This window comes from Schistocerca americana, chromosome 6 (genome assembly GCF_021461395.2).
Source record: "Schistocerca americana isolate TAMUIC-IGC-003095 chromosome 6, iqSchAmer2.1, whole genome shotgun sequence".
Taxonomy (NCBI): Eukaryota; Metazoa; Arthropoda; class Insecta; order Orthoptera; family Acrididae; genus Schistocerca; species Schistocerca americana.
In genome coordinates this window covers 565,176,258-565,197,321 of record NC_060124.1, presented here as the reverse complement: position 1 = coordinate 565,197,321, position 21,064 = coordinate 565,176,258, and the positions used below count along the sequence as shown (strand labels likewise).

The 21,064-nt window shown below is 44.7% G+C and overlaps 1 protein-coding gene across 1 annotated transcript in view; it reads right to left on the bottom strand.

Moving 5' to 3' along the window:
• Positions 1-21,064, bottom strand: part of LOC124619777 — a 1,271,017-nt gene that overhangs the window by 273,437 nt on the left and 976,516 nt on the right. The window lies entirely within an intron of this gene.

Sequence of the window (21,064 nt, the reverse complement as noted above, 5' to 3'; positions counted from 1 at the left end):
AATACTTCGCTGGAAGAGAAGCACTGTAGTATCTGCAGCATAGATAATTTCTCGCAGCAAACTCAGTACTTCCATGACAAAAATATTTTCAAGTGGTAACATTACAAACCTATTAGAGCAAGAGAAACACCTTAACAAATCATTTTGAAAGGAGGAGTACCTGAACTAAGTGGGAAAAACTCGAATTTTGTGGCAAAGGCCTGGTAAATCTCAAATATTGCAGAATTTGTTTGCTGACGAGATGCTGTAAGCATATCAAGTGGTAGAAGTTTCTGGATCTATGGAAGGGACACGGCGTACAAGAGCAATAAGTGTGGTCAACCAATTAACCAGGAATACAGTAGAAAGTTGTCTTTCGACTGTAGAAAAAGGCTGTGAAATAACATTCTCATTTCATTTGGATATTATTTTTATTTGCATAGTCTGCAATAGTTCCTATATATTGATGAATATAGTGAGTGGTGTAACAATATTAACGACCATTTGAAGACTGACAGTAAACGACTGCACATGATCCTGATATACGTGTCGAAAAGAACAAAATTTACTTACAATACTAATTAGCTGACTATTTATGTAATTTCTGTGACTTATGTGTTAAAACAACATTATGAGATCTAAGACACCGCGTTTTTCTTGTTATGCAGAGGAAAGTTTCGGGTTAATGATCTGAAAGAAATATTAGAGTTTGACAGAATTTACGTCCACGTATACAAGTATACTGTCTGCAGGAGTGGTAAATGAATAGTTCATTACTTTGTGTTTAAATATTCGGCGCTTTTATGTTTACTGCCTGGCGTACACTGCTAACCTGCTGGGGCCATAAACATTTCCTCCCTAGCATAAAACTCCGCTCTAACCCTGCAGAGGGATGCGTGCTGTGAATGGAAATTGAAACTTCCTGGACCGTCAAAAGTATGTGTCTAATCGGCACTCGAACCCAGGACCTTTGCAGTTCGCAAGCAATTGCTCTACCGGCTGAGATACCCTAACGCAGCTCACGATCCGTCCTCATTGCCTTACTTCCGTCGATTCCTCGCCTCCAACTTTCTTATCAGCACACCCTGTGCAACGGAGTGAAAAATCCATTCTGGAAACATCCCCCCCACAGCGCCTCAGGCTGTAGCTAAGCCATGTCTCCGCAATATCCTTCACTCAAGGAGCGCTTGCCCTGCATGCTTCAAAGGAGAACTTCTGTGTAGTTTGGAACACAAGGGATGAGTTACTGGCGGAGGTGAGGCTGTGAGCTTGGATAGCCCAGCTGGTGATCACTTGCACGAAAATGGCGTACGTGCCGGCTTCCACTCTCGACTGAGCTCACAGTTTTAATGTGCCAGGAATTTTCATATCAGGGCACATATCGCTGCAGAGAGGAAAATTCGTTTTGGATACAAGGCAGTTATTTCCACATCCACTGTTGTAGAAGTGCTGCTCGTTGGTTAAGGTCCGATCGGTCGCTAAATGGAAGCCACAGTGAAAATTCAATGAAACTTTGCAGAGATGTGTTGCACAACTCCATTGTACGCCCGTCGATCGAGTCGCATCGATCTTTCAAGTTCTGAGCGCACAGTCACCACGTAAAGATGCCTATAAAAGAGTGGGTCCCGCAAAGTGGGAGTGACTACTGAGAGAATGCGCCCGATTTCATGCAGTCCACATAACTTATCTGTCATGCATTTCCATCCTCACGACAGCATTCGGCCGCACTCTGCAGGGAAAATGAAAATGCTCTTTCAGCGTTTTCGATGGGACGTATTTGATCACTCTTCAGTTCGGACTTGCCTTCTCTGAGTTTCATCTTTGATCACATGAACCGCTTGCTATGAAGACAACGTTTTAGCACAGACCACGATCAGCGTAGATAATTGGAAAGTTGGTACAACACAACGACAGATATCTCAGTCGCAGCTGCAGCTACGAGGGCTGTACGTAAAGTAAGGTCTGATCGGTCGCAATTGAAAACCACAGTCAAAATCATAAACATTTTATACGCAACAGTGAGCCATACCTTCCAGCTACCTCTCTAAATAGTCGTCGCTCCGACTTATACATTTATCGTGGCGTTGTAAAAACTTCCAAGTACCCTCTTCACAGAAAGCAGCCGCCTGTGCTTGTGCCAAATCTCTACGCTGGACTTCCTTTCGTTGCTTGTGCCAAAATGTTGTCTTCCTAGCCAGCCGTTCACGTGGGCATAGCTGAACAATGGAGGGAGCCGATTAAGTGCTATATTATAGGTGATCAAACACTTCCCATCGCAAAAGCTGCAGCAGCCTCATCATTTCCCCTGCAGAATGCGGCTGAAAATTGTCCTGAAGCAATAAATGCATGACATTTACGTTCTGTGGGCTGCATAGCTTCAGGCGAAATCTCTCACCAGATCCACGTACTTGGTGGGAGACGCTGTTGTTTTCGGGATTTCTGCGTGAGCACTTTGCGCTCTGAACTGAAAAGAGCGACATGAAGCGATCGACAGGCACACTAAAGACACTGCCCATCGCATCTGTGCATTATATTTACTAAAATGGTATCTGGTCTTTCGGACATGTCCGAAAGAACAGACACCATCTTAGTAAATATATAGTTACAGCTCATCGGCCACTTGACCATCTTCTTCTTCTGTGCGAATGTACAAACAATGCCCGAGCTCTTACGGGAATCGGCAACACGCCGCGAGTAATGAGTATAATGGGCTGGGGCACTACAAATGTAGTGCGGGACAATATATTGAAAATGTGGGTTTCGCGGGAGGCGTGCCAGAGATAAATCCCTGCTGTCGCGCTATCCTCTGTGCCCTCGGTGGCTCAGATGGAGCCGGCACGGTAGATCAGCGTGTTCGGTGGGAGGGCTACTCGCCCTCTGTAATATAAAAACTGAGTAAAGGAATCAACGATCAACTGGAACGGATGTCTTGTGACGTCCACCTAGACCACACGCAACGTACAATTCCGAACAAAACGAAGAAAAAGGAAAAAAGATGGATAGAGCGTCTGCCATGTAAGCAAGGGATCCCGGGTTCCAGTCCCGGCCGGGCCACACATTTTCATCTCTCCCCGTTGACGTATGTCAACGCCTGTAAGCAGCTAAGGGTGTTCATTTCATTGTAATTACATCTGTGCCAAGTTACATCGGATTTTCACAGTGGTTTCCATTTCGCACCTAATCTGACCTTACTTTCCGAATACGCCGCGTATACAGAGAAGAAGTTGGAATGTGTAGCAAACTGTTGCAAATAAAACATTTTTGTTTTCCCTAGTGGTTTCCATTTCACGACCCATCGAGCCTTAATAAATAAATAACCCTCGTAGTTGTGAATTTCTGTGTTCATGTTGAATTCACTCTTGTTACCCAAAACAAATACCACTACGGAACACGCGTAATGGTATGTAAGTGTAAGGATCCACAGGGTGGTGAAGAAGCTTCTACAAGTTCTTCTCTTGTAAACTTAACACGGTACTATTGCAACCTTCTGCACAATAAATACATACTTCACCTTCACTACAGAGCCATAGAATATTATACTATAGTTCATAAATTACTGACAGTATGCAAGTCCTGCTGAAAATCCGCTTAGAATGTTAACAGAGTGAGAAAGGTTTATGAGTGCAAAGCAGGCCGAATAGCGTTTTTTTTTTTTCTCTCTCTCTCTCTCTCTCTCTCTCTCTCTCTCTCTCTCTCTCTCTCTCTCTCTCTCTCTCTATATATATATATATATATATATATATATATAGAGAGAGAGAGAGAGAGAGAGAGAGAGAGAGAAATATCAATGAATATATATATATATATATATATATATATATATATATATATATATATATCGCGTGGACCATTGATCGTGACCGGACCAAATATCTCACAAAATAAGAGCGTCAAACGAAAAAACTACAAAGAACGAAACGTGTCTAGCTTGACGGGGGAAACCAGATGACGCTATCAGTGGCCCGCTAGATGGCGCTGCCATAGGTCAAACGAATATCAACTGCGTTTTTTTAAAATAGGAACCACAATTTTTTAATTGCATTTTCGTGCAGTACGTAAAGATATATGAATGTTTTAGTTGGACCACTTTTTCGCTTTGTGATAGATGGCACTGTAATAGTCACAAACATATGGCTGACAGTTTTAGACGAACAGTTGGTAACAGGTAGGTTTTTTAAATTAAAATACAGAACGTAGGTACGTTTTAACATTTTCTTTGTTCCAATGTGATACATGTACCTATGTGGACTTATCATTTCAGCGCAATAAATGCTCAAAATGATGTCCGTCAGCCTTAATGCATTTGGCAATAGGTGTAACGACATTCCCCTCAACAGCGAGTAGTTCGCCTTCCGTAATGATCGCACATGCATTGACAATGCGCTTACGCATGTTGTCAGGCGTTGTCGGTGGATCACGATAGCAAATATACTTCAACTTTCCCCACAGAAAAAATCCGAAGACGTCAGATCCGGCAAACATGCGGGCCATGGTATGGTGCTTTGATGACCAATACACCTGTCATGAAATATGCTATTCAATACTGCTTCAACCGCACGCAAGCTATGTGCCGGACATCCATCATGTTGGAAGTACATCGCCGTTCTGTCATGCAGTGAAACATCTTGTAATAACATCAGTCGAACATTACGTAGGAAATCAGCATATATTGCACCATTTGGACTGCCATCGATGAAATGGGGGCCAATTATCCTTCGTCCCATAATGCAGCACCGTACATTAACCCGCCAAGGTCGCTGGTGTTCACTTGTCGCAGCCATCGTGGATTTTCTTTTTCCCAATAGTGCATATTATGCCGGTTTACGTTACCGCTGTAGGTGAATGATGCTTCATCGCTAAATAGAACGCGTGCAAAAAAATCTGCCACCTTCCCGTAATTTCTCTTGTGCCCAGTGGCAGAACTGTACACGACGTTCAGAGTCGTCGCGATTCAATTCCTGATGCATAAATATATGGTGCAGGTGCAGTCGATGTTGATGTAGTATTCTCAACACCGACGGTTTTGAGATTCCCGATTCTCGCGCAGTTTGTCTGCTACTGATGTGCGGATTAGCCGCGACAGCAGCTAAAACACCTACTCAGGCATCATCATTTGTTGCAGGTCGTGGTTGCCGTTTCACGTCTGGCTGAACACTTCCTGTTTCCATAAATAACGTAACTTTCCGGCGAACGGTCTGGACACTTGGATGATGTCGTCCAGACTACCGAGCAGCATACATAGCACACGCCCGTTGGGCATTTTGATCACAATAGCCATACATCAAAACGATATCGACCCTTTTCGCAATTGGTAAACGGTCCGTTTTAACACGGGTAGTTTTTATCACGAAGCATATACCGTCCGCTCTGGCGGGATGTTACCTGATACCACATACTTATACGTTTGTGACTATTAGGGGGCCATCTATCGCAAAGCGAAAAAAGTAGTCCAGCTAAAACATTCATATTTCTTTACGTACTACACGAATATGTAATAAAAAACGAGGGTTCCAATATTAAAAAACGCAGTTGATATCCGTTTGACCGATGGCAGCGGCTTCTAGCGGGCCAACCATAGCGCCATCTGGTTTCCCCCTTCAAGCTAGACGAGTTTCGTTCTTTGTAGTTTTTTCGTTTGATGCTTATTTCGTGAGATATTTGGCCCGGTCACTATCAATGGACCACCCTGTATATATAACTTAAGAGATCCGCCTCCCCAGAATTGGTCTGATATTTTTAAAATCATTCAGTTAATGTACCACGAAAGACATGATAAGAACCTGTTTCCTTCATCGGATCGAGTTGTAAAATACGATCCCAGAATCGTGTGTCAGAGCCACTTTTGTCAGTATTCCTGGAGCAGCGAACACACACCGATCGCGTCGGGTGGTGCGCATGCAGTACAGCATATCCTGCGTGCTATGCGCCGTGCTGGCACGAGGTTTCTACTGAGACCCCATGTGCTCAGGTGAGTAGTGTGCGCCCGTAATATACACCGTGACGTTAACTGTTCGTGAGGCGTTAATTACCTCCGTAACTTAGGCGATCGCATGACGAACTGCCGGCAGCGAAACGTCGATGTGCTACTGCGTACGGAGTGGGACAGCCAGCTAACGGGACGTGACGTCACGTCCGTCTATCACTAATTGCTCTTCTCTCTCTATCGCTCTCTCGCTGTCGCTGTCTCTCTCTCTCTCTCTCTCTCTCTCTCTCTCTCTCTTCCTCCCTTCCTCTTGTCAACCTCGTAATGCCTTCTTTCCAAATGACGGCGGATATTAATTTTGCTTCGTTTCCTAAGAGTGTGGAAATAATGAATGAACAGATTCATGAGTAATCGGAACTCTTTGAAATAATCGTGTAAATGTACATTTCACTAAATGAATAGCATCTTCATCTAATTAAACTGCAAGTACAGCCTTTAGATCCGGATAACGTACCAGTTTCTTCACTGGAAAGTTTCAATAACTGTTTTTGATTAGTCTAGGATTTCGGATGCGTTAATATTATCTGAAAAATACTAATCGAAAAAGTATCCGAGAGATGTGAAAGAAAATGAGTTTCAGTAGCTGGGAGTCCTATTCTATTATAAAATATTTTCTTCTCATGAATATTTCCTGCCATTGTCAGCTTTATCGGAGGTCATCTCAGAATCTTGTTTGTTCTTCTTATCAGAATCTTGTTTGTTCATGTTATTCGAGAAATTTATTCTCCCAGATCGCATAAAAATACGTAATGATTACTAGTTTCACCGAAATTAAATGGCCACCTTCAGATCATACATATTACTATCATTTGTATTCTATTTTAAGGCAATTCGTTCATTAAATAATTGATTCTTAACGTGACTCTGGTGTATACTTAGAGAGACAGTTTCGGGGGTGTACCGTAGTAACGCTGAATGTGTTTTACTTAAGGAACCGCTCGGAATAGGGCATAGGTTCAAACTGATCTTTTCCTCTGGATGAGCGCTACATCGTGTCTCATCCAAGAACACTGACCACTCCTCCTGGGACAGACAGTATAAGGTAGCTGTGCTTACATCGTCCACCGTTACACTCGCTAAAGCTTTATAGCCTGTAACAATAGATGTAGAACCTTCCGACCGTACTGTTGAAGTGATTATGCAAACCGAATTACTCGTAAGAAAACTCGGAGGTTGATAAATAATCAGATAAAACGTGTGGATCGGTATGCGACCTCTGTCGCCGGCTCTACTCCGCTCATTACGGAAATCTGTGTTACAAAGAAACCATTTACACAGATGATATGCATCGGAACCGATACTAGTTGGACCGGAAGGCCAATTATTTTCATATTTCGTGCCTTGACGTCGTTAGGGCAGCCGAGTTTGACAACGTTCGCAGAGAGCTAATGAAAAACCGTCGCCACCAGCTGACGCCGCTGTACGCTGCAAATTAAAACGACCCGACCGTGGGCTGCAGCTCCGCCTGCCCGAGCTCCTCCCACCACCGGAATGTCACTCGCTTATTCAGTTTCTCCAGCTTTTCCCCTGATGACGCTAAACGTTGCAGATGCACGATTCCATTACTGGGTGGACTTTCACCAAGGATCCTCAGAACATGATGAACTATTGTGAATGCTTTTACTCGTTACGAATATCGGCTACGCAAATTGCCACACCGAAGGGGAAATTATAACGCACAAATAGGAAAGCAGACTGCAGAATTGTATGGCCATATTGGTTTTACTTACAGATGACGGCGATAAACATTTGAAAAGGTCTTAAAATTGTTCAAATGGCTCTGAGCACTATGGGACATAACATCTGAGGTCATCAGTCCCCTAGAACTTAGAATTACTGAAACCACACTAACCTAAGAATATCACACACATTCATGCCCGAGGCAGGATTCGAACGTGCAACCGTAGCGGTTGTGCAGTTCCAGACTGAAGCGTCTAGATCCGCTCGGCCACACCGGCCGGCCAAAAGGTCTTACCGTCTGCACGAGATATTTAAAGAATCACTCCTCTATACCCATTAATTACCTCCCATTCTGGCAGAGGTTTTTAAATTTGGCTCAAACCTTCCTCTGAATGATGGAAATGTGTTGCGCCCTGGGAGGTCACCCTAGCTCTAGGTCTGGATGACGCTTCAAACAGCAAGATCCCAACGCATACGAAAGAAGGCCAGAGCTCACAAGTTCGAGTGAGGTGTAAAACGGGTTAATGATGCCACATTAGCAGTAGAGTTAACCACAATTCTTCCCAATACAATGGTGCGCGTGTCCCACGATGGAAAGGTCGTCACGTCCACCCTTACACACATTTCATCCCTTATCGTGCCATCTCTGAGACGGAGGGCGAGGAAAACATATCAGACAAACCGCCCCTCAGAATCGAGATGAAAATGCCTCATGTGGTGGGATAAAGTGGGTCAGTGACACCAAACCTTCTCTTGGAGATTCATTCACAAACTTTGCATCTACGTAAACGGCAGTTCGCATTGCGATGAGCAAGACGTCATCGTTCTTGGCGACATTGGACACTACTGACGTACGATTCAACCCTTCAACAAGGACATCGTTTGCCTGCAACCCCGTTGAACGTAATCGCGCCCCTTTGGACTGCAGAGCGACTGCAAATTTTGCCCTGATGTACAGTGTGGGATCACTAACTACAGTTCAAAATCATTCGACGAAATCTGAACGTAACCCAAAGCAGGTTTTTCAGTTCTGTTTCACAGGGGATGTGCGACATCAAAACATGCGTGAGCGAAAACGCAAAAGGCCCTTCTAACACCCCACACAAGTGCAGCAACAACTTCGGTGCCACCTGCAAATTTTTGTTGGGCACTTTAAAAGAGTCCTACGCAGAGACAGCCATTCACTGATTGCTTAGTTGTCGTGCTACAGGCAACCATTTGGAAACACCTCAGCTGAAACACAAATCTCCAGGTGTCAGACAGTCAGATAGGTACCAAATACTGTATGTCGATATAGTATCAGCCAGAACTCCGATTCAGTTAGTAGTATGTGGTGTCATCCAGCAGAACGGGCGTAAACGTTAATTAAAAAACACGAGAACTATAGATCACAGGTAAAGCGTAACTGTGAGAAAGTAATAAGCATTAAAATTAAAGCAATACGTGCCCTCGGTCGCAAAAAAGAAGTCTTTAACCTAGGTTTCGGCACTGCTACGATTGCCTTGATTGGAAGTAAACACTCAAACTGTCATGTCACGTATAAAACTAAATACCAGGTGATAAAACTTAGTCACAAAATTTTTAAAGCAGAAAACCTAGAAGGCAAGCCACTACGGGCTGCTCACACGTGTCGAGCTACGGTAGCATGAGTCTGATGCAACCGTAACTATTGGTTCAATTGTACTTTGTAAACGGTTACTGAAAGCGCAGCCATGTTCAGAATCAGAACTTTAAGTAATACGCATTGGCTCCGTGAGAAAGTTGGTAGAGCGTTAGATCGTTGTACCGAGGATCCTGGGTCTAAACCCCAATCATGGAAAATTTTTGGCTGTATTTTGCGTGAAAGTGTTATATGGGACTATTAATACTTCCGCAAGTGTGATACAATTGTTTTTATTTGTATTGGTACGATTGTTCATGTTCATTATTTGGAACTACAAGTGCACTAGCTGCTTCATCACGTGTGGTTTTTGTTCCGTCTCATGTCTCGCGGAACACCACACCTATCTGTAGGTTTGTCACTTTCAACTAACGAAGCGAAAGCAGGCTGCCAAAAGAACATTGCTACAAACTCCAAAAGTCCTTTTATTTGCCAGGAAAATGGTCTCCCATGTAACAGTTTCACGTGTAAACAGTTAAAATTATTGTGATCAGTGGGGTTTTAGCGTGGAACCTCTGGTACGACGACCTCACACTGCACCAAATACCCCATGCAATATCTGCGAAACTGTTACTCACAGATACGCTTTCCCTCTGCTCCGTATTTCTGGTGTTACTTTTAATTACTATTTAAGCATGTTCTACTAGACGACAGCAGATAGCACTAACGAAATCGCTGTTTTGGTTGATGCTGTATCTACACACAACGTTTCATACCAATCTGAGTGTCTGACATCTGGAGATTTGGGTGTGAGTTGCTCTACGTCGTTGAACAAACGCCTGTTCGTTTCATGCGAAATCTACGGGGTGACTTCATTCAAGTACTTATATGATAATGAAATGTATGGAGAATGGAGAATAATACACACATCGTAACTAGTGGAGAATAATTTAAGCACAGTTAAAATTTGTGAATCGAATGGGTTTTGCACCACAAGCAAGTTGACAATGCTCCTAGTATTACGACTCATTGTCAGCAAAGTAACGATCTTGAAAGTTAGAGGTCAGTTTCACTCTATCCCAGTCTAGTAAGGTACGAGCAAGTTCCTCTGCTCTTTCATTTCCATAATCTTCCGTAACAGCTCAAACGAAACACTACACTGCACAAGCAATACTCACTAACACGAAACTAACGGAAGGTACCATAATATTGTGCTAGTGTTAATGTTCGAATAGTGTGACCCACTTATCTTCACCAACACAAATAACGCATTGCACGGAAGCGAAATAAACAAATATATCAAGTAAACGTGGTTTTGCTACTACTATGGTCGCCTTTCTTGTAACTTTATTGGTGTTCAAGATACCAACATCAGTACAATGTTTTTAAAAAGGACCAAATATTTTCTGTTCGGAAATTCACTTGTTCTCCTCGAGACCTGCTCAGCAGCGCACCATTAAGTTTAACATGATGAACACAACACAAAATTTACTTTGAATTCGCTGAACTAGCGCACAGTTCATGTGTCCTGGCTAATGTAACTTGTCCACTTGACGGTAAACAAACGGGAACCCTAAAGAAATGCCGGCCGGTGTGGCCGAGCGGTTCTAGGTGCTTCAGTCTGGAACAGCGCGACCGCTAGGGTCGAAGGTTCGAATTCAGCCTCGGGCTTGAATGTGTGTGATGTCCTTAGGTTAGTTAGGTTTAAGTAGTTTTAAATTCTAGGGGACTGATGACCTCAGATGTTAAGTCCCATAGTGCTCAGAGCCATTTAAACCAAACCTAAAGAAATACATCATTTTGATTGGCTGTCCAGTGGGCCATCTTACCACTACATCTGAGTGGGATGTGATGGGGAGTTCCCGTTGTAGGTATGTAAATATATTCCGACTGCCATGATAAGTCGCCAGCGTCAGCATGTGCGGTACAGTTGATGTATGTTGCCAAGATTTTAACTCAATGATGCAACATGTGTCGGAGACACTTTATTAATTTCGTGTGCATATGACACAAGCGACGTATGGCCAAAAACTTTGATCTGAATATCGACGCCGAAAAATACGTTAATAATGTCAGGTGTCTTGTGAGTTGCGATAATCCAACAACTCCTGAGAACTTGCAGGAAAGTGCCGTTGTTGCTTGTAATTAACTCAGCAGGAACCGATGGGAGAAATGATGAACTCTTTCATCCAACGCTTTGACCATTATAGTCACCGTCTTACTGCGTCTGAATTTTCTACCTCTTGCTGTTCTCACAGCGCATTTCAGTACTGCGAAATGATATTAAACATCCAAGTTTCTGTTTCTCATTAAGCTGAAAGCTGTGATTACTTGAATACTGTGTACGCTTTTGAACAGATTTTTAAGAGAGGAAATCGATAGCCGAAGAGAAAATATAAGGGGTGTTGAGGAAGACATTCTGCTGTTCAGATCTTCGTACGTAAGATGACAGCCATACCGGCTAACGTCCCAGTGGTAGGAAATATGTTGCTTGATACAGTTTTCATTTTGCATCTGGACAAAACAATACTATGTGCGGTCAAGAGCAATAGGACACACCCTATACCAAAATGAGCAAAGCGGGAACTAATGAATAATGCACCTGTTACTATGTAACAACGCGGTGTGTGAACACTTCTTAGTGATGGTACAGCGTATTTAGTCAATTACTTGCGCTTCGCCGGCCGGAGTGGCCGTGTGGTTCTAGGCGCTGTAGTTTGGAGCCGGGCGACCGCTACGGTCGCAGGTTCGAATCCTGCCTCGGGCATGGGTGTGTGTGATGTCCTTAGGTTAGTTAGGTTTCATTATTTCTAAGTTCTAGGCGACTGATGACCTCAGAAGTTAAGTGGCATAGTGCTCAGAGCTTTTACTACTACGACCTTTCTCCCCCTCCACCCTTTAACTTTACCTTTCGTACATGGTGCGTGGGAGGAGCAGCTGCCTGTCTGTCTGAAAACTACCGTACGAGCTTCATTTTCTTCTTTTTTTTTTGTTTGAGTTTCTTGTTGTGGTCAAGTGGGAGGAAGGAATATGCTGCAAGACTTTTCAGACGGCTACTCTCAAGATCTTAACAGTACGTCTCTCCCCGATACAGGACGTCACACTAGAAGCGACTGCAACAGAAGTTTGTTGTTGATGTCCGTAACAGGCTGGCACTTATCAAACGAAACCGTGACGAAAGAGCCATTCTTCAGTGAAATTTCTCTGTTACTCAGATGCGATTATCAGGAGCTCGTAATGAGGAAAACCTTCTTTCGTTGGATCTTTTCTGTTTCTTCTGCAGAGAAGTTAAAATAAAGGTGACCAGGAAAGTATTTCATGCGCTTTCATATAGGCAACTCAACTGACATCATCCGTGACCAGTGCGGATGACGTAGTTTGGTTTGCCCAAGTTATGGTGCAACTTACATCATTAATAACAAGTGCAGATGACGTACCCTGCGTTACCCAAGTTACGATGAAGAAAATATCAAATTTAACCAGTGCAGATGACGTACTCTGGGTTGCCCAACTTAAGGTGCAAGAAACATTTTCCAGTCCAGTTTTGTTTTACTCAGGCTCCATCTCTCAAGCAAATTTATCGTAATATCAAAGTACTTATGAGTTCTTAGGCCTCAGTAGGACGTGAAATTAAGTTGATAATCAGACCCATCACCAAAGCAGCTATTGGAATTATTTAACTATCAGGTAATGTTGAACACTTATTATGCCGCTACGTCAGTTTAATATGAGTTGTAGCGCTTCTTTATATGAGCCTCTTCTAATGGGTAAATTTTAATGACAATTAATCTTTCACTTTGAAATTGAGTCTGCTCTGTTCCTCGCAGCTTACAGTTGTGTGCCGGCTGTCAGAAGCAAATTTCATTGCCAAGACGTTTAAATTGTGCACAGATCAGTCGGTAAAACACATTACGCCTCGAAAGACAAAGTTCCGGGTTCTACTCAAAATCCAGCGCTATCTTTTAATCTGGCAAGAAATTTCTAAATTTTAATCGTTTAAGTACGTTTACAACTAAATGTGCTTCTAACAGCCAAGACACCATACTGCGTGTCGCTGACCATTTTGGCAGAAGGTCAGCAAGTGTTCTAAGAGAGGAGCAATTAGCGGTAGAAACGGATTCGTCTGCTTAACGAAGAACGCAAAGAGAAACACTGGATTAGAGGGAAAAACGGTTCAGCTCGGTGTTGCTTGTGAAGTGCCATTAAACGGGCGGGTGACACAGGTAAGGAGGCGTGAACGCAGCGCGCGCGAGGCACTTTCTCTCTAATTGGTTGGGGGTGGATGGCAGCGCGTGAGGCGACTGGAGCGTGGCTGGCAGTGGCGGAACCCCAACCTACCCCCACCCCCCACCCCTCACCCCCTGTCAGGAAACAGGGCCGGGTGGAATCCGGTCACATGGGCTCTGTTAGCGTCCGCCGCTGCCTCTGGCATCATTCCTTTCAGGACAGACGACGCCGCCGCCTCTGGGCGCACGTAATGGCGCGGAACCGTCCCCAATGACGCGCTCTAAATGTGGACCCGGAGGCGGAAATAAACAGGACGCGAGGGCGGAGGAACACGAAACGAGGTGCTCCTCACGATACGACATTCTTCTCCTGGGGAATAAGCTAGTGTGCAGTGAAAGCTCCGAGTACCCGAAGGCCATAATATTCGTTCGCCGTGGCTCCTCGATATTGCAAAGTATTACGTCTTAAGAGTAAATTGCTTCAGATACCAATGAGAAAAAAAGACTGAGTGTGTCATTTAATGGAAAGAATATCGTAAAAAATTAAACAACGAGTCATCTGATAAGGTTGCATCTAAAAATGGAGCTTGAGATGACTTGGGATTTCACTAGGTGAAGGTAATATATTTTCCTCATTCTTATCGTGACTACAGTCGTTCCGACCCTGTGTTTCTTCCCTTCTTCGTAGGTTTCTCGGAGTTAGGGTATTGTGTAGAGCGAATATCTTTTTTTATGTTTTATCTCCCATGAAAAGTCTCAAATCATCGATTGTGATGATGGTTGAGCTCTGTGACCATGGGTTACAGACCTTGAAAAAATACTACAACCAAACATTTTTTTAAATCTATATTTATCTCAAGACGCATCTCGGGTTTTCAAAAAGATGTTCAAATGTGTGTGAAATCTTATGCGACTTAACTGCTAAGGTCATCTGTGCCTAAGCTTACACACTACTTAACCTAAATTATCCTAAGGACAAACACACACACAACCATGCCCGAGGGAGGACTCGAACCTCCGCCGGGATCAGGTGCACAGTCCAGGATTGGAGCGCCTTAGACCTCTAGGCTAATCCCGCGCGGCTCGGATCTTGACACCAATTCAGTAAGCGTAATAGATTTAGATAGTGATCGGTACTACGATTTTATGGACTGCGTTTTGAACGCTGTAGCTGCACTGTGCAAAACAATAATTAACTTACTTGCCACGTTTACCGGGTCACATATTTACATTTAATTGATGGGTTTACTTACTTCTGTAAGTTGAAAAACAAGGAGTTACAAGCTACAGAACATTGAATAAACGTTAATGTACAACTCGCGAAACGTGTTTTAATGATCCAACGCGCTGTGACAAAGAATCCCGTCAACGAATGGTAACGATAGTCGCAACGACATTTGTTGTCCCAGCTATGGGTTCATAGTACGATCCTTCAGGCTTTCGCAGCAGCTATATTCCAGTTATGCCTCTCGGGTCTGCTGGCGTACCATGTTTCAAGTCTCAGACAATATTTCCCCGAGACAACTGCTCAACATCTTGAAGTGGTTGCTGCAGATTGCTGCTATTGATGTTCTCCACACTATAACGGTTTTCTTACGAACAGGGCTGTACCCAATTCTCGATGTCATTGAGAAAACTATAGGCATAAGTAAGGAAAAACTTGGAAAGGGGATTAACGATCAAGAAGAAGAAGACATTGAAAGTTTTTCAGAATTACAGTGTAGTGCAAACATCAGAGACACCAAAGGGCTTAAAAGAAAAGCTGAGCAGTGTGTATAGTGCCTGGAAAGAAGGAACATGAATAAAACAACTGTAGTGGGCAAAATTAATCAGGAGCGTTCATCAGAGACAAGGGTATCTCGAGGAGTGCCCCCAGAAAGTGTGAAAGGGCCGCTGTTATCTTCTGTATACGTAAATGACCTGGCGGACAGGATGGGCAGCGATCTGCGTTTGTTTGCTGAAGATTCTGTGGTGTATGGGAAGGTGTCGTCGTTAGTTGACTATAGGCGGATACAAGGTGACTTAGACCATATTTCTAGGTGGTTCTAAATGCTGCTTTTAAACGTTTAAAAATGTAAGTAAATGCAGATGAGTGGGGAAAACCTTTAGCGTTCAGATACACTATTAGCTGTGTGCTTCTTGACAGTCACATCGATTAAAAAACTAGGCGTGACGCTGCAGATCGATACAAAATGGAATGACCATGTGAGAGCTGTGATAAGGAAGTAGAATGGTCGACTTCCGTTTATTGGGAGAAGTTTATGAAAGTGTTGTCCGTCTGCAAAGAAGACCACGTATAACTTGCTAGTGCAACGTATTCATGAGTTATGCTAGAGTATTTGGGATCCAATCCATGTCGGATTAAAGAAGTACACCAAGGCAGTTCAGAGGCAGGCTACTAGACTTGTTACCAGAAGATTTGATTAAACGCAAGTAATACAGAGATTCTTCGGGAACTCAAATGGGTCTCACTACAGGGAAAGTGACGTACTTTTCGAGCAGCACCAAGAGAAAATTAAGAAACCGGCATTTGAGGCTGAACACAGAACGATTCTGCTGATGCCAACGTACTTGTAAGGAAGGGATTAGAGCTCGTACGGTGGCATACAGGTAATCGTTTTTCCATCGCTCTGTTTGCGAGTGGAACAAAAATGGAAATGACAATTAGTGGTACAGGGTGTAAGCGTATTGTCCGTCGCTGACACAGAAGACCGCAAACCTTCTTTCCTTCCCGTCTCGGCAAGCTGTGCAGTGACTAGAGTACATGTAAAGCTTACTGGGGTAGGGTAAATGTTAGCTACAATGAAGTAGATAATTCGATAGTAATATTGGAGTTTTAATTTGATATCATCCCACTACTAACAAAATATAAAAAAAAATAAAAATAAAAAATGTGAATTTCTTTGTCCACCCATACACTCCTGAGAATGGCACATTAACAATTTGCAATTACACGCATCTATTACGGGCAGCTGCTTTGAAAAATACTCGGCACCTCGCAAGGATAACTAGCAGATCAAGAATATTAGGTAAGTTGTTAGAAGTGGTTAAGCGTTGGTGAAAATCTCGCTTCTGAGCACACAAAGAGCTCTAACCGCAGAACTCTGCACGGAACACGCGTTGGTGCAGTGCTGCGATACAGACCGTATGTCTCCCTTCCAAGACGATGGCCAAGACGCCGTCTCCAAGTCCTTACCGCTCGATGGCTGAAGGCAAAGTCCTCTCTCTCCATAATTCTCCCGTCTCACATGCGTACGAAAACGCGGTGGAGGAATACCCCGTTTCGGCCAATGTCAAACGCTCTATCATCGCCGAAATCCCTGCAACGGCATTTCTGAGATCTAGCCAATGATCGAGTAGGTCATAACGCCCCTAGGCAAATGAAATTCCCGTCTCCCGCACGTGTTGCCCAGCGCAGGTGGCTCCGGATGCCGGGCTCTTCCCAAAAGCGCCGTATTGTCCCGCGTTTCCTGTGACCACTACCTGGCGCCCATGGCGACCCGGCGAGCTACGGCCAGCTGCAGACGTTGCGTTCCACAATTCTCAACTTCCTACACTTTTCACCAACGCTTTAATTTAGTGACTTAATCATACAGACATGGAGGGAATACTTCGCGAGAATGCCTCATATTCATCGTAATTCAATAGTCATGATCTGATGCTCTTGCCAGTCCCTTTATTATTAATACTAATGTTGGTAAGCTAACGTGTAAGTGCCCATGTCCTGACACCTTACAAGGGTAACGTTTGCCACCCACCATACGGTGGCTTGCCTAATATGTATGTTGACGTAGATGTAGAGGCAGTCAAAGTAATAGATTGAGTAATTATGGAAGCAAAATAGCTGACACTGGCGGAAACAAAGGATATAAAATGCAAGAGAAGCGTTTCTGAACAAGGAAAACTTGACATTGAATATAAATTTAAGTGCTGTGTGAGAATATTTGTCTGAAGTAAATCTTGAATGTCGAACATTAGATGGGTATTCCGTATGATTAACGCAAAGGTACTGAGTCGAGAAAATTAGGGTAAAGCTTATCTGAAAATGTGGCATGAAGGACTCGTCAAATTGATATTGGAGGACAGTGTGAGTGTGTGTTTCTCTCTCTCTCTCTCTCTCTCTCTCTCTCTCTCTCCATCCCTGTTTCTCTTGTATGTGAATGTGTGTGTTTTGGACGAGCAAGGGGGGAGGGAGTTTGTGACAAAAATTGTGCAGGGGAATCCAGGATTGGGTGCAGTAAGCGTGCGGATGAAAGTTACACTAGTGCTCAGACGATGAGACGAGTATGATGGGCTAGAGTGGACAACTGCACCGAGTGAGTCTTTGGCAGACGCAACTATAACAGCAAAAACAGCAGCAGCATTTGCAAGACGGCGAAATCGAGAACCTCTCTGGGCCGCCGCACTCGGCGCGATTCCCCGGACAACATACACTCCTGGAAATTGAAATAATAACACCGTGAATTCATTGTCCCAGGAAGGGGAAACTTTATTGACACATTCCTGGGGTCAGATACATCTCATGATCACACTGACTGAACCACAGGCACATAGACACAGGCAACAGAGCATGTACAATGTCGGCACTAGTACAGTGTATATCCACCTTTCGCAGCAATGCAGGCTGCTATTCTCCCATGGAGACGATCGTAGAGATGCTGGATGTAGTCCTGTGGAACGGCGTGCCATGCCATTTCCACCTGGCGCCTCAGTTGGACCAGCGTTCGTGCTGGACGTGCAGACCGCGTGAGACGACGCTTCATCCAGTCCCAAACATGCTCAATGGGGAACAGATCCGGAGATCTTGCTGGCCAGGGTAGTTGACTTACACCTTCTACAGCACGTTGGGTGGCACGGGATACATGCGGACGTGCATTGTCCTGTTGGAACAGCAAGTTCCCTTGCCGGTCTAGGAATGGTAGAACGATGGCTTCGATGACGGTTTGGATGTACCGTGCACTATTCAGTGTCCCCTCGACGATCACCAGTGGGTACGGCCAGTGTAGGAGATCGCTCCCCACACCATGATTCCGGGTGTTGGCCCTGTGTGCCTCGGTCGTATGCAGTCCTGATTGTGGCGCTCACCTGCACGGCGCCAAACACGCATACGACCATCATTGGTGCCAAGGCAGAAGCGACTCTCATCGCTGAAGACGACACGTCTCCATTCGTCCCTCCATTCACGCCTGTCGCGACACCACTGGAGGCGGGCTGCACGATGTTGGGGCGTGAGCGGACGACGGCCTAACGGTGTGCGGGACCGTAGCCCAGCTTCATGGAGACGGTTGCGAATGGTCCTCGCCGATACCCCAGGAGCAACAGTGTCCCTAATTTGCTGGGAAGTGGCGGTGCGGTCCCCTACGGCACTGCGTAGGATCCTCCGGTCTTGGCGTGCATCCGTGCGTCGCTGCGGTCCGGTCCCAGGTCGATGGGCACGTGCACCTTCCGCCGACCACTGGCGACATCATCGATGTACTGTGGAGACCTCACGCCCCACGTGTTGAGCAATTCGGCGGTACGTCCACCCGGCCTCCCGCATGCCCACTATACGCACTCGCTCAGAGTCCGTCAGCTGCACATACGGTTCACGTCCACGCTGTCGCGGCATGCTACCAGTGTTAAAGACTGCGATGGAGCTCCGTATGCCACGGCAAACTGGCTGACACTGACGGCGGTGGTGCACAAATGCTGCGCAGCTAGCGCCATTCGACGGCCAACACCTCGGTTCCTGGTGTGTCCGCTGTGCCGTGCGTGTGATCATTGCTTGTACAGCCCTCACGCAGTGTCCGGAGCAAGTATGGTGGGTCTGACACACCGGTGTCAATGTGTTCTTTTTTCCATTTCCAGGAGTGTATCAGTAGCGCGTACAGTCGGAATCTGAGCTAACCAGTGTTGTATTTAGGAGCACGTTATGTAGGCTCCGGCCTTGAGACTCAGCACCACAAAGAAGCACGCACCACGAAAACTAAAACTCCAAAAAGGGCCTGTGTTTTAAGTCCTATGGCGCTAGAAGTAAATATTTTAAGTGGGCTTACGCGGCTGTTTCAGACCACGGGTTGTGAATTGAATTGGCACTCACGTCTCAAACCAGGAGCTCCCTCATGTCATATTCGAAATGGCGTCCGTTCAGACTCGTGGCTGCTCACATGGAAAAATTGCAAAGATTTTAAGAAGAACCATTTATGCAGTTTTTGACAGTTTGATTTTGTGGAAAGCCAATTTCTTCCAGATGTTATTTCATGCAAACCGGAAAACCCTTAAAGATTTTCAATTCTTGCCACCACTCGCGATTTCTTTAAGCTTGAAGCTGATGAAACCATTTGCAGGTAACTTCATATATTAACGAGTTATTTCTGGAAGCGAAGATCAATGTCACGTAACAAATAGCCTATTGAATACTTATACTGTAGCATGGTCATCCGATCACTAGGAGTGTTCTAATAAGAAATTCAAGATTCAAATAAGCGGATGCCTTTCTTCTCTTTTTTGTCAACAGTATTACAACTTCCCCTGTCATTGTGGCGTAATACTCAGAACTACGACGACAGCCCAGCACCTAACTGCAGCCGATAGTGAATAATACAAGAAAAACAGATATATTACTCTAATAAGACGCGTTTTATATTTTTCTGCGTAATATGTAATTAAGGATCCACCAAAAATGCAAAGTAATGGCTCTAGAAGAACTTAAGAGCAGAAACGCCAAAAGACGGTTCATTAATTTTTTTAAATTTCTTCAATTCATTATACACAGATCTAAAAAGTTTTGCATCACCTCGGTTCCGGAACCTATACAGAATAGAGGTCAACATAAACATCATTTCCGCCCTTTTTATTGCTCATGAAAACCACACATTGCATGTTGTACCACCATACAGGGAGACCTTCAGAGGTGGTGGTCCAGATTGCTGTACAAACCGGTACCTAAAGCACATCCTCTTGCATTGTTGCAGTCCTGTGTTCTTCGTGGCATACTATCCGCAAATTCATCAAGGCACTGTTGGTCCAGATTGTCTCACTCCTGAACGGTGATTGGGCCGAAACCTCTCAGAGTGGTTGGTGGGCCTAGTCGCCCATAAACAGACATTTTCGGTCTATCCCAGGCATGTTAGATAGGGTTCATGTATGGAGAACATGTTGGCACTCTAGTTGAACGATGTCGTTTTCCTGAAGGAAGCCATTCACAAGATTTGCATGATAGGGTCGCGAATTATCGTCCATGAAGACGAATGCCTCGCCAATATGCTGCCGGTATGGTTGCACTATCGGTCGGAGGATGGCATTCACGTATTGTACAGCAGTTGCGGCGCCATCCATGCCCACCAGCAGCGTACGTCGGCCCCACATAATGCCACCACAATACAGCAGGGAACCTCCACCTTGCTGCACTGGCTGGACAGTGTGTCTAAGGCGTTCAGCCTGACCGAGCTGCATCCAAACACGACTATTGTCCGGTTGATGCCATATGCGACACTCATCCGTGAAGAGAACGTGATGTCAAACCTGAGCGGTCCATTCGGGATGTTGTTGGGCCCATCTATACAGCGCTGCATGGTGTCGTCGTTGCGAAGATGGACCTCGCCATGTCAAGCTGCG